At 43.0% G+C, this 11,883-nt stretch overlaps 1 pseudogene; it reads right to left on the bottom strand.

The window, feature by feature from the left end:
- LOC115116560 (ras-associated and pleckstrin homology domains-containing protein 1-like) overlaps nt 1-11,883 on the bottom strand; it is a 216,643-nt pseudogene that overhangs the window by 103,137 nt on the left and 101,623 nt on the right.

Here is an 11,883-nt window from a genome sequence, read left to right as displayed (position 1 = left end):
AGATATAGATAGAGATAGATAGAGATAGATATAGATAGAGATATATAGATATAGATAGATACAGATATATAGAGATAGAGAGATAGATATAGCTGGAGATATATAGATATAGATAGATACAGATATATAGAGATACAGATAGATATAGATACAGATATAGATAGAGAGATGGCTATATAGATAGATATAGAGAGATAGATATAGATACAGAGAGATATATAGATAGATATAGATATATAGATAGATAGAGAGATAGATATAGATATAGCGAGATAGATATAGATATAGCGAGATATAGAGAGATAGATATAGATAGATAGGAGATAGATATAGATATATAGATAGATATATAGAGATAGATATAGATATATAGATAGATATATAGAGATAGATATAGATACAGAGAGATAGATAGATAGATATAGATATAGCGAGATAGATATAGATATATAGAGATAATATAGATACAGAGAGATAGATAGATAGATAAAGATAGATATAGCGAGATAGAGATATAGATAGATACAGAGATATATAGATACAGAGAGATAGATAGATATAGAGAGATAGATATAGATATAGCGAGATAGATATAGATATATAGAGATAGATATAGATACAGAGAGATAGATATAGATATAGATACAGAGAGATAGATAGATATAGATATATAGAGATAGATAGATATAGATATAGATACAGAGAGATAAGTAGATAGATAGATATAGATATATAGATAGATATAGAGAGATAGATATAGATATAGCGAGATAGATATAGATATATAGAGATAGAGATAGATATAGATATATAGAGATAGATATAGATATATAGAGATAGATATAGATACAGAGAGATAAGTAGATAGATAGATATAGATATAGATATAGCGAGATAGATATAGATATATAGATAGATATAGAGAGATAGATATAGATATAGCGAGATAGATATAGATATATAGAGATAGATAGATATAGAGAGATAGATATAGAGAGATAGATATAGATATAGCGAGATAGATATAGATATAGAGAGATAGATATAGATATAGAGAGATAGATATAGATATAGAGAGATAGATATAGATATAGAGAGATAGATATATAGATAGATATAGATACAGAGAGATAAGTAGATAGATAGATATAGATATATAGATAGATATAGAGAGATAGATATAGATATAGCGAGATAGATATAGATATATAGAGATAGATATAGATACAGAGTGATAAGTAGATAGATAGATATAGATATAGAGAGATAGATATAGATATAGCGAGATAGATATAGATATATAGAGATAGAGATAGATATAGAGAGATAGATATAGATATAGATATATAGAGATAGAGATAGATATAGAGAGATAGATATAGATATAGATATATAGAGATAGAGATAGATATAGAGAGATAGATATAGATACAGAGAGATAAGTAGATAGATAGATATAGATATAGAGAGATAGATATAGATATAGCGAGATAGATATAGATATATAGAGATAGAGATAGATATAGCGCCGTCATGTAAAATGTGAACATCCGTGTCTGATGTATATGCATTTATGTGCCAAGTCACGCCCACTTGAATGTTCATTGGTCAGTACCATGTTGTTTGAGTTGCAAGCATGAGAAATATTGTCATCATGTTCTGTGAGCCATGACCAGCCTTTGAAAGCATTTCAAAGCTACAGATGTGAGTGCTACGGGGAGATAGTCGTTTAGACAGGTTACCATGGCGCTCTTGGGCATAGGGATGGTGGTCTGCTTGAAACTTGGGAATTACAGACTGGGTCAGGGAGAGGTTGAAAATCACACAACAAACGATCACCCTCGTGCTCTTAAAGGAAATCATGAATGTCATGGATATATTGGAATTAGTGGATATATGGAGACTTAAATACCCTGACCTAGTGAGATATACATGGAGGAGGTTTAATACCCTGACTTAGTGAGATATACATGGAGGTTTAATATCCTGACCTAGTGAGATATACATGGAGGTTTAATATCCTGATCTAGTGAGATATACATGGAGGAGGTTTAATATCCTGACCTAGTGAGATATACATGGAGGAGGTTTAATATCCTGACCTAGTGAGATATACATGGAGGTTTAATATCCTGACCTAGTGAGATATACATGGAGGTTTAATATCCTGACCTAATGAGATATACATGGAGGACGTTTAATATCCTGACCTAGTGAGATATACATGGAGGAGGTTTAATATCCTGACCTAGTGAGATATACATGGAGGAGGTTTAATATCCTGACCTAGTGAGATATACATGGAGGTTTAATATCCTGACCTAATGAGATATACATGGAGGAGGTTTAATATCCTGACCTAGTGAGATATACATGGAGGAGGTTTAATATCCTGACCTAGTGAGATATACATGGAGGAGGTTTAATATCCTGACCTAGTGAGATATACATGGAGGTTTAATATCCTGACCTAGTGAGATATACATGGAGGTTTAATATCCTGACCTAGTGAGATATACATGGAGGAGGTTTAATATCCTGACCTAGTGAGATATACATGGAGGAGGTTTAATATCCTGACCTAGTGGGATATACATGGAGGAGGTTTAATATCCTGACCTAGTGAGATATACATGGAGGAGGTTTAATATCCTGACCTAGTGAGATATACATGGAGGAGGTTTAATACCCTGACCTAGTGATATATACATGGAGGAGGTTTAATACCCTGACCTAGTTAGATATACATGGAGGAGGTTTAATATCCTGACCTAGTGAGATATACATGGAGGAGGTTTAATATCCTGACCTAGTGAGATATACATGGAGGAGGTTTAATACCCTGACCTAGTGAGATATACATGGAGGAGGTTTAATATCCTGACCTAGTGAGATATACATGGAGGAGGTTTAATACCCTGACCTAGTGAGATATACATGGAAGAGGTTTAATATCCTGACCTAGTGAGATATACATGGAGGAGGTTTAATATCCTGACCTAGTGAGATATACATGGAGGAGGTTTAATATCCTGACCTAGTGAGATATACATGGAGGTTTAATATCCTGACCTAGTGAGATATACATGGAGGAGGTTTAATATCCTGACCTAGTGAGATATACAAGGAGGAGGTTTAATATCCTGACCTAGTGAGATATACATGGAGGTTTAATATCCTGACCTAGTGAGATATACATGGAGGAGGTTTAATATCCTGACCTAGTGAGATATACATGGAGGAGGTTTAATATCCTGACCTAGTGAGATATACAAGGAGGTTTAATATCCTGACCTAGTGAGATATACATGGAGGAGGTTTAATATCCTGACCTAGTGAGATATACATGGAGGTTTAATATCCTGACCAAGTGAGATATACATGGAGGAGGTTTAATACCCTGACCTAGTGAGATATACATGGAGGAGGTTTAATACCCTGACCTAGTGAGATATACATGGAGGAGGTTTAATATCCTGACCTAGTGAGATATACATGGAGGAGGTTTAATATCCTGACCTAGTGAGATATACATGGAGGAGGTTTAATATCCTGACCTAGTGAGATATACATGGAGGAGGTTTAATATCCTGACATAGTGAGATATACATGGAGGAGGTTTAATATCCTGACCTAGTGAGATATACATGGAGGAGGTTTAATATCCTGACCTAGTGAGATATACATGGAGGAGGTTTAATATCCTGACCTAGTGAGATATACATGGAGGAGGTTTAATATCCTGACCTAGTGAGATATACATGGAGGTTTAATATCCTGACCTAGTGAGATATACATGGAGGTTTAATATCCTGACCTAGTGAGATATACATGGAGGAGGTTTAATATCCTGACCTAGTGAGATATACAAGGAGGAGGTTTAATATCCTGACCTAGTTAGATATACATGGAGGAGGTTTAATACCCTTACCTAGTGAGATATACATGGAGGAGGTTTAATATCCTGACCTAGTGAGATATACATGGAGGTTTAATATCCTGACCTAGTGAGAATTATACATGGAGGTTTAATACCCTGACCTAGTGAGATATACATGGAGGAGGTTTAATATCCTGACCTAGTGAGATATACATGGAGGTTTAATATCCTGACCTAGTGAGATATACATGGAGGTTTAATATCCTGACCTAGTGAGATATACATGGAGGAGGTTTAATATCCTGACCTAGTGAGATATACATGGAGGAGGTTTAATATCCTGACCTAGTGAGATATACATGGAGGAGGTTTAATATCCTGACCTAGTGAGATATACATGGAGGAGGTTTAATACCCTGACCTAGTGAGATATACATGGAGGAGGTTTAATATCCTGACCTAGTGAGATATACATGGAGGAGGTTTAATACCCTGACCTAGTTAGATATACATGGAGGAGGTTTAATATCCTGACCTAGTGAGATATACATGGAGGTTTAATATCCTGACCTAGTGAGATATACATGGAGGTTTAATACCCTGACCTAGTGAGATATACATGGAGGAGGTTTAATATCCTGACCTAGTGAGATATACATGGAGGAGGTTTAATATCCTGACCTAGTGAGATATACATGGAGGTTTAATATCCTGACCTAGTTAGATATACATGGAGGAGGTTTAATACCCTTACCTAGTGAGATATACATGGAGGAGGTTTAATATCCTGACCTAGTGAGATATACATGGAGGAGGTTTAATATCCTGACCTAGTTAGATATACATGGAGGAGGTTTAATACCCTGACCTAGTGAGATATACATGGAGGAGGTTTAATATCCTGACCTAGTGAGATATACATGGAGGAGGTTTAATATCCTGACCTAGTGAGATATACATGGAGGAGGTTTAATACCCTGACCTAGTGAGATATACATGGAGGAGGTTTAATATCCTGACCTAGTGAGATATACATGGAGGTTTAATATCCTGACCTAGTGAGATATACATGGAGGAGGTTTAATATCCTGACCTAGTGAGATATACATGGAGGAGGTTTAATACCTGATCTAGTGAGATATACATGGAGGTTTAATATCCTGACCTAGTAAATAATATATAATAAATAAAGGTACAGCAGATCCCCTTATTGGGGCACTTTTAATTGTGCCTTTAGAGGCCATGCAATTCAGGACTCATGTATAAAACAAAAGCAATTTAGATCAGAAGATTCTTAACAAAGGAAATTGAAGGACAGTACAGTTAGACAGCAATAAAAACTGTACCACAGAGGCTCAGAATACATTAGAGGAAAAATAAACGGAGGAACTTATTCCAGAAAGATCCAGTGTAATAGATTAATAACAGTAAAGCGAACTGGATGGAATATGGGGAAAAATGCATCACATTCTTTTCCAATCTTCAATATAGAAATGCTACCAACATTTTTTTTTAATTCAAAGTTGTTACAAATGATGGAGTCACGCATGATTCACCCAATTATGTTTTTGAAAGAGGAAGTAAAGTACCTCATCCTCCACATACAACCCCCGTTCTGCCGGTCACATTCTGTTAACTTCTTAGGGCTGCAGGGGGCAGTATTGAGTAGCTTGGATGAAAAGTGCCCAGAGTAAAATGGCCTGCTCCTCAGTCCGCAAACAAGTTATTGATTATTATTATTATTATCTTAGATTAGGACTTTCCAATCTACTCATCACATTGGGAATACCAGGCTATCTTACACACATCTGCAAATGTGATGATGAATGGTGCTTCTACACCTGCATTGAGATATCAGCTGATGTACGAAGGGCTATATAAATACATTTGATTTGATTTGAATGGAATGGGTCATTATAAAAAGGTGCATTTTGGTGAACATCAGCTTCCCAAAACTAACGATTCGACCTATGGTTGCTCGGTTTTTAAATCAGCCCTGCCCTGCCCTAGGGCGAGGCGTCCGAGCCCTGCCCTGCGGCGAGGAGCCCTGCCCGTAGGGTGAGGAGTCCCAGCCCTGCCCTGCCCTAAGGCGAGGAATCCCAGCCCTGCCCTGCCCTAAGGTGAGGAGTCCCAGCCCTGCCCTGCCCTAGGGCGAGGAGTCCCAGCCCCGCCCTGCCCTAAGGTGAGGAGTCCCAGCCAAGCCCTGCCCTAGGGCGAGGAGTCCCAGCCCTGCCCTAAGGCGAGGAGTCCCAGCCCTGCCCTGCCCTAGGGCGAGGAGTCCCAGCCCCGCCCTGCCCTAAGGTGAGGAGTCCCAGCCAAGCCCTGCCCTAGGGCGAGGAGTCCCAGCCCTGCCCTAAGGCGAGGAGTCCAATTTGTCCTGATTGTGGCGCTGTGGGGCCATAGCTTGAACCACGCCATGGCTGATTGCAGCTATATTATGTACATTTTATTTATACCGTTGATGTTGTACAGGGAGAGCCCTGCCCTGCCCTAAGGCGAGGAGTCCCAGCCCTGCCCTGCCCTGTCCTAAGGCGAGGAGTCCCAGCCCTGCCCTTCCCTAAGGCGAGGAGTCCCAGCCCTGCCCTTCCCTAAGGCGAGGAGTCCCAGCCCTGCCCTGCCCTAAGGCGAGGAGTCCCAGCCCTGCCCTGCCCTTCCCTAAGGCGAAGAGTCCCAGCCCTGCCCTGCCCTAAGGCGAGGAGTCCCAGCCCTGCCCTGCCCTAGGGCGAGGAGTCCGAGCCCTGCCCTAAGGCGAGGAGTCCCAGCCCTGCCTTGCCCTAGGGCGAGGAGTCCGAGCCCTGCCCTGCCCTAGGGCGAGGAGTCCGAGCCCTGCCCTGCCCTGCGGCGAGGAGTCCCAGCCCTGCCCTGCCCTAAGGCGAGGAACCCTGCCCTGCCCTAGGGCGAGGAGTCCCAGCCCTGCCCTAGGGCGAGGAGTCCCAGCCCTGCCCTAGGGCGAGGAGTCCCAGCCCTGCCCTAAGGCGAGGAGTCCCAGCCCTGCCCTAGGGCGAGGAGTCCCAGCCCTGCCCTAGGGCGAGGAGTCCCAGCCCTGCCCTAAGGCGAGGAGTCCCAGCCCTGCCCTAGGGCGAGGAGTCCTGCCCTGCCCTGCCCTAGGGCGAGGAGTCCCAGCCCTAAGGCGAGGAGTCCCAGCCCTGCCCTAGGGCGAGGAGTCCCAGCCCTGCCCTAAGGCGAGGAGTCCCAGCCCTGCCCTAAGGCGAGGAGTCCCAGCCCTGCCCTAAGGCGAGGAGTCCAATTTGTCCTGATTGTGGCGCTGTGGGGCCATAGCTTGAACCACGCCATGGCTGATTGCAGCTATATTATGTACATTTTATTTATACCGTTGATGTTGTACAGGGAGAAGCGGTTGCAGAAGTTAGCCATGTTGGTCTCCTGTCTGAGAGGGGCTTTCTGAGGGGCCTTCTGGGCTGTCTCTGGTCTCCCATCATCCAGACTCTGTACAGAGGACACAGACACAGTACAAGCATATGAGAAAATACTACCCACTAAGAAGGTAGTTATAATGCTGAACATACATGGTAACAAAACAATCCATATAACATCACTAAATGTCCACATAATGTATTAGTTAGTTACCCGGTAGGGTTAGGGTTAGTTATCTGTGGGGGTTAGGGTTAGTTATCTGTGGGGTTAGGGTTAGTTATCTGTGGGGGTTAGGGTTAGTTACCCGGTAGGGTTAGGGTTAGTTATCTGTGGGGGGTTAGGGTTAGTTATCTGTGGGGGGTTAGGGTTAGTTATCTGTGGGGGGTTAGGGTTAGTTATCTGTGGGGGTTAGGGTTAGTTATCTGTGGGGGTTAGGGTTAGTTATCTGTGGGGGTTAGGGTTAGTTATCTGTGGGGGGTTAGGGTTAGTTATCTGTGGGGGTTAGGGTTAGTTATCTGTGGGGGTTAGGGTTAGTTATCTGTGGGGTTAGGGTTAGTTATCTGTGGGGGTTAGGGTTAGTTATCTGTGGGGGTTAGGGTTAGTTATCTGTGGGGGTTAGGGGTAGTTATCTGTGGGGTTAGGGTTAGTTATCTGTGGGGGTTAGGGTTAGTTATCTGTGGGGTTAGGGTTAGTTATCTGTGGGGGTTAGGGTTAGTTATCTGTGGGGGTTAGGGTTAGTTATCTGTGGGGGGTTAGGGTTAGTTATGTGTGGGGTTAGGGTTAGTTATGTGTGGGGGTTAGGGTTAGTTATGTGTGGGGGTTAGGGTTAGTTATCTGTGGGGGTTAGGGTTAGTTATCTGTGGGGGTTAGGGTTAGTTATGTGTGGGGGTTAGGGTTAGTTATGTGGGGGTTAGGGTTAGTTATCTGTGGGGTTAGGGTTAGTTATGTGTGGGGTTAGGGTTAGTTATGTGGGGGTTAGGGTTAGTTATCTGTGGGGGTTAGGGTTAGTTATGTGTGGGGTTAGGGTTAGTTATCTGTTAGGATTAGTTACCTGTTGGAGTTAGTTACCTGTGAGGGTTAGTTATCTGTGTGAGTTAGGGTTAGTTATCTGTGGGGGTTAGGGTTAGTTATCTGTGGGAGTTAGGGTTAGTTATCTGTGGGAGTTAGGTTAGTTATCTGTGGGGGTTAGAGTTGGTTATCTGTGGGGTTAGGGTTAGTTATCTGTGGGGGTTAGGGTTAGTTATCTGTGGGGTTAGGGGTAGTTATCTGTGGGGTTAGGGTTAGTTATCTGTGGGGTTAGGGTTAGTTATCTGTGGGGGTTAGGGTTAGTTATCTGTGGGGTTAGGGTTAGTTATCTGTGGGGGTTAGGGTTAGTTATCTGTGGGGGTTAGGGTTAGTTATCTGTGGGGGTTAGGGTTAGTTATGTGTGGGGTTAGGGTTAGTTATGTGTGGGGGTTAGGGTTAGTTATCTGTGGGGTTAGGGTTAGTTATCTGTGGGGGTTAGGGTTAGTTATGTGTGGGGGTTAGGGTTAGTTATGTGTGGGGTTAGGGTTAGTTATCTGTGGGGGTTAGGGTTAGTTATGTGTGGGGGTTAGGGTTAGTTATGTGTGGGGGTTAGGGTTAGTTATCTGTGGGGGTTAGGGTTAGTTATGTGTGGGGGTTAGGGTTAGTTATCTGTTAGGATTAGTTACCTGTTGGAGTTAGTTACCTGTGAGGGTTAGTTATCTGTGTGAGTTAGGGTTAGTTATCTGTGGGGGTTAGGGTTAGTTATCTGTGGGAGTTAGGGTTAGTTATCTGTGGGAGTTAGGGTTAGTTATCTGTGGGGGTTAGAGTTGGTTATCTGTGGGGGTTAGGGTTAGTTATCTGTTAGGGTTAGTTACCTGTGAGGGTTAGTTACCTGTGTGAGTTAGGGTTAGTTACCTGTGAGTGTTTGTTACATGTGTGAGTTAGGGTTAGTTACCTGTGGGGGTTAGGGTTAGTTATCTGTGGGGGGTTAGTTATCTGTGTGAGTTAGGGTTAGTTATCTGTGGGGGGTTAGGGTTAGTTATCTGTGGGGTTAGAGTTGGTTATCTGTGGGGGTTAGGGTTAGTTATCTGTGAGGGTTAGTTACCTGTGTGAGTTAGGGTTAGTTACCTGTGAGTGTTTGTTACATGTGTGAGTTAGGGTTAGTTACCTGTTAGGGTTAGTTACCTGTGAGGGTTAGTTACCTGTGAGGGTTAGTTACCTGTGTGAGTTGGGGTTAGTTACATGTTAGGGTTAGTTACCTGTGTGAGTTAGGGTTAGTTACCTGTTAGGGTTAGTTACCTGCGTGAGTTGGGGTTAGTTACATGTTAGGGTTAGTTATCTGTGTGAGTTAGGGTTAGTTACCAGTTAGGGTAAGTTACCTGTGTGAGTTAGGGTTAGTTACCAGTTAGGGTAAGTTACCTGTGTGAGTTATGGTTAGTTACCTGTGTGAGTTGGGGTTAGTTATCTGTGTGAGTTAGGGTTAGTTACCTGTGTGAGTTGGGGTTAGTTACCTGTGTGAGTTGGGGTTAGTTACCTGTGTGAGTTGGGGTTAGTTACCTGTGTGAGTTGGGGTTAGTTATCTGTGTGAGTTGGGGTTAGTTACCTGTGTGAGTTGGGGTTAGTTACCTGTGTGAGTTGGGGTTAGTTACCTGTGTGAGTTGGGGTTAGTTACCTGTGTGAGTTGGGGTTAGTTATCTGTGTGAGTTGGGGTTAGTTACCTGTGAGGGTTAGTTACCTGTGTCAGTTAGGGTTAGTTACCTGTGTGAGTTGGGGTTAGTTACCTGTGAGGGTTAGTTACCTGTGTCAGTTAGGGTTAGTTACCTGTTAGGGTTAGTTACCTGTGTAGGTTTATCCAGCTCTCCCAGCCAGGGTTAGTTACCAGTTAGGGTTAGTTACCTGTGTGAGTTTATCCAGCTCTCCCAGCCAGGGTTAGTTACCAGTTAGGGTTAGTTACCTGTTAGGGTTAGTTACCTGTGTGAGTTAGGGTTAGTTACCAGTTAGGGTAAGTTACCTGTGTGAGTTGGGGTTAGTTACCTGTGTGAGTTGGGGTTAGTTATCTGTGTGAGTTGGGGTTAGTTACCTGTGTGAGTTGGGGTTAGTTACCTGTGTGAGTTGGGGTTAGTTACCTGTGTGAGTTGGGGTTAGTTACCTGTGTGAGTTGGGGTTAGTTACCTGTGTGAGTTGGGGTTAGTTACCTGTGTGAGTTGGGGTTAGTTACCTGTGTGAGTTGGGGTTAGTTACCTGTGTGAGTTGGGGTTAGTTACCTGTGTGAGTTGGGGTTAGTTACCTGTGTGAGTTGGGGTTAGTTACCTGTGTGAGTTGGGGTTAGTTACCTGTGTGAGTTGGGGTTAGTTACCTGTGTGAGTTGGGGTTAGTTACCTGTGTGAGTTGGGGTTAGTTACCTGTGTGAGTTGGGGTTAGTTACCTGTGTGAGTTGGGGTTAGTTACCTGTGTGAGTTGGGGTTAGTTATCTGTGTGAGTTGGGGTTAGTTACCTGTGTGAGTTGGGGTTAGTTACCTGTGTGAGTTGGGGTTAGTTATCTGTGTGAGTTGGGGTTAGTTACCTGTGAGGGTTAGTTACCTGTGTCAGTTAGGGTTAGTTACCTGTTAGGGTTAGTTACCTGTGTAGGTTTATCCAGCTCTCCCAGCCAGGGTTAGTTACCAGTTAGGGTTAGTTACCTGTTAGGGTTAGTTACCTGTGTGAGTTTATCCAGCTCTCCCAGCCAGGGTTAGTTACCAGTTAGGGTTAGTTACCTGTTAGGGTTAGTTACCTGTGTGAGTTTATCCAGCTCTCCCAGCCAGGGCTAGTTACCAGTTAGGGTTAGTTACCTGTGTGAGTTTATCCAGCTCTCCCAGCCAGGGTTAGTTACCAGTTAGGGTTAGTTACCTGTGAGGGTTAGTTACCTGTGTGAGTTAGGGTTAGTTACCTGTGAGTGTTTGTTACATGTGTGAGTTAGGGTTAGTTACCTGTTAGAGTTAGTTAACTGTGAGGGTTAGTTATCTGTGTGAGTTAGGGTTAGTTATCTGTGGGGGTTAGGGTTAGTTATCTGTGGGGGTTAGGGTTAGTTATCTGTGGGAGTTAGGGTTAGTTATCTGTGGGAGTTAGGGTTAGTTATCTGTGGGGGTTAGAGTTGGTTATCTGTGGGGGTTAGGGTTAGTTATCTGTGAGGGTTAGTTACCTGTGTGAGTTAGGGTTAGTTACCTGTGAGTGTTTGTTACATGTGTGAGTTAGGGTTAGTTACCTGTGAGGGTTAGTTACCTGTTGGAGTTAGTTACCTGTGAGGGTTAGTTATCTGTGTGAGTTAGGGTTAGTTATCTGTGGGGGTTAGGGTTAGTTATCTGTGGGAGTTAGGGTTAGTTATCTGTGGGAGTTAGGGTTAGTTATCTGTGGGGGTTAGAGTTGGTTATCTGTGGGGGTTAGGGTTAGTTATCTGTTAGGGTTAGTTACCTGTGAGGGTTAGTTACCTGTGTGAGTTAGGGTTAGTTACCTGTGAGTGTTTGTTACATGTGTGAGTTAGGGTTAGTTACCTGTGGGGGTTAGGGTTAGTTATCTGTGAGGGTTAGTTATCTGTGTGAGTTAGGGTTAGTTATCTGTGGGGGTTAGGGTTAGTTATCTGTGGGGGT

This window comes from Oncorhynchus nerka, linkage group LG3 (assembly GCF_034236695.1).
Source record: "Oncorhynchus nerka isolate Pitt River linkage group LG3, Oner_Uvic_2.0, whole genome shotgun sequence".
In the NCBI taxonomy this organism is placed as follows: Eukaryota; Metazoa; Chordata; class Actinopteri; order Salmoniformes; family Salmonidae; genus Oncorhynchus; species Oncorhynchus nerka.
The sequence above is the reverse complement of the archived record's forward strand: the minus strand, read 5'-3'. Positions and strand labels throughout refer to the sequence as shown.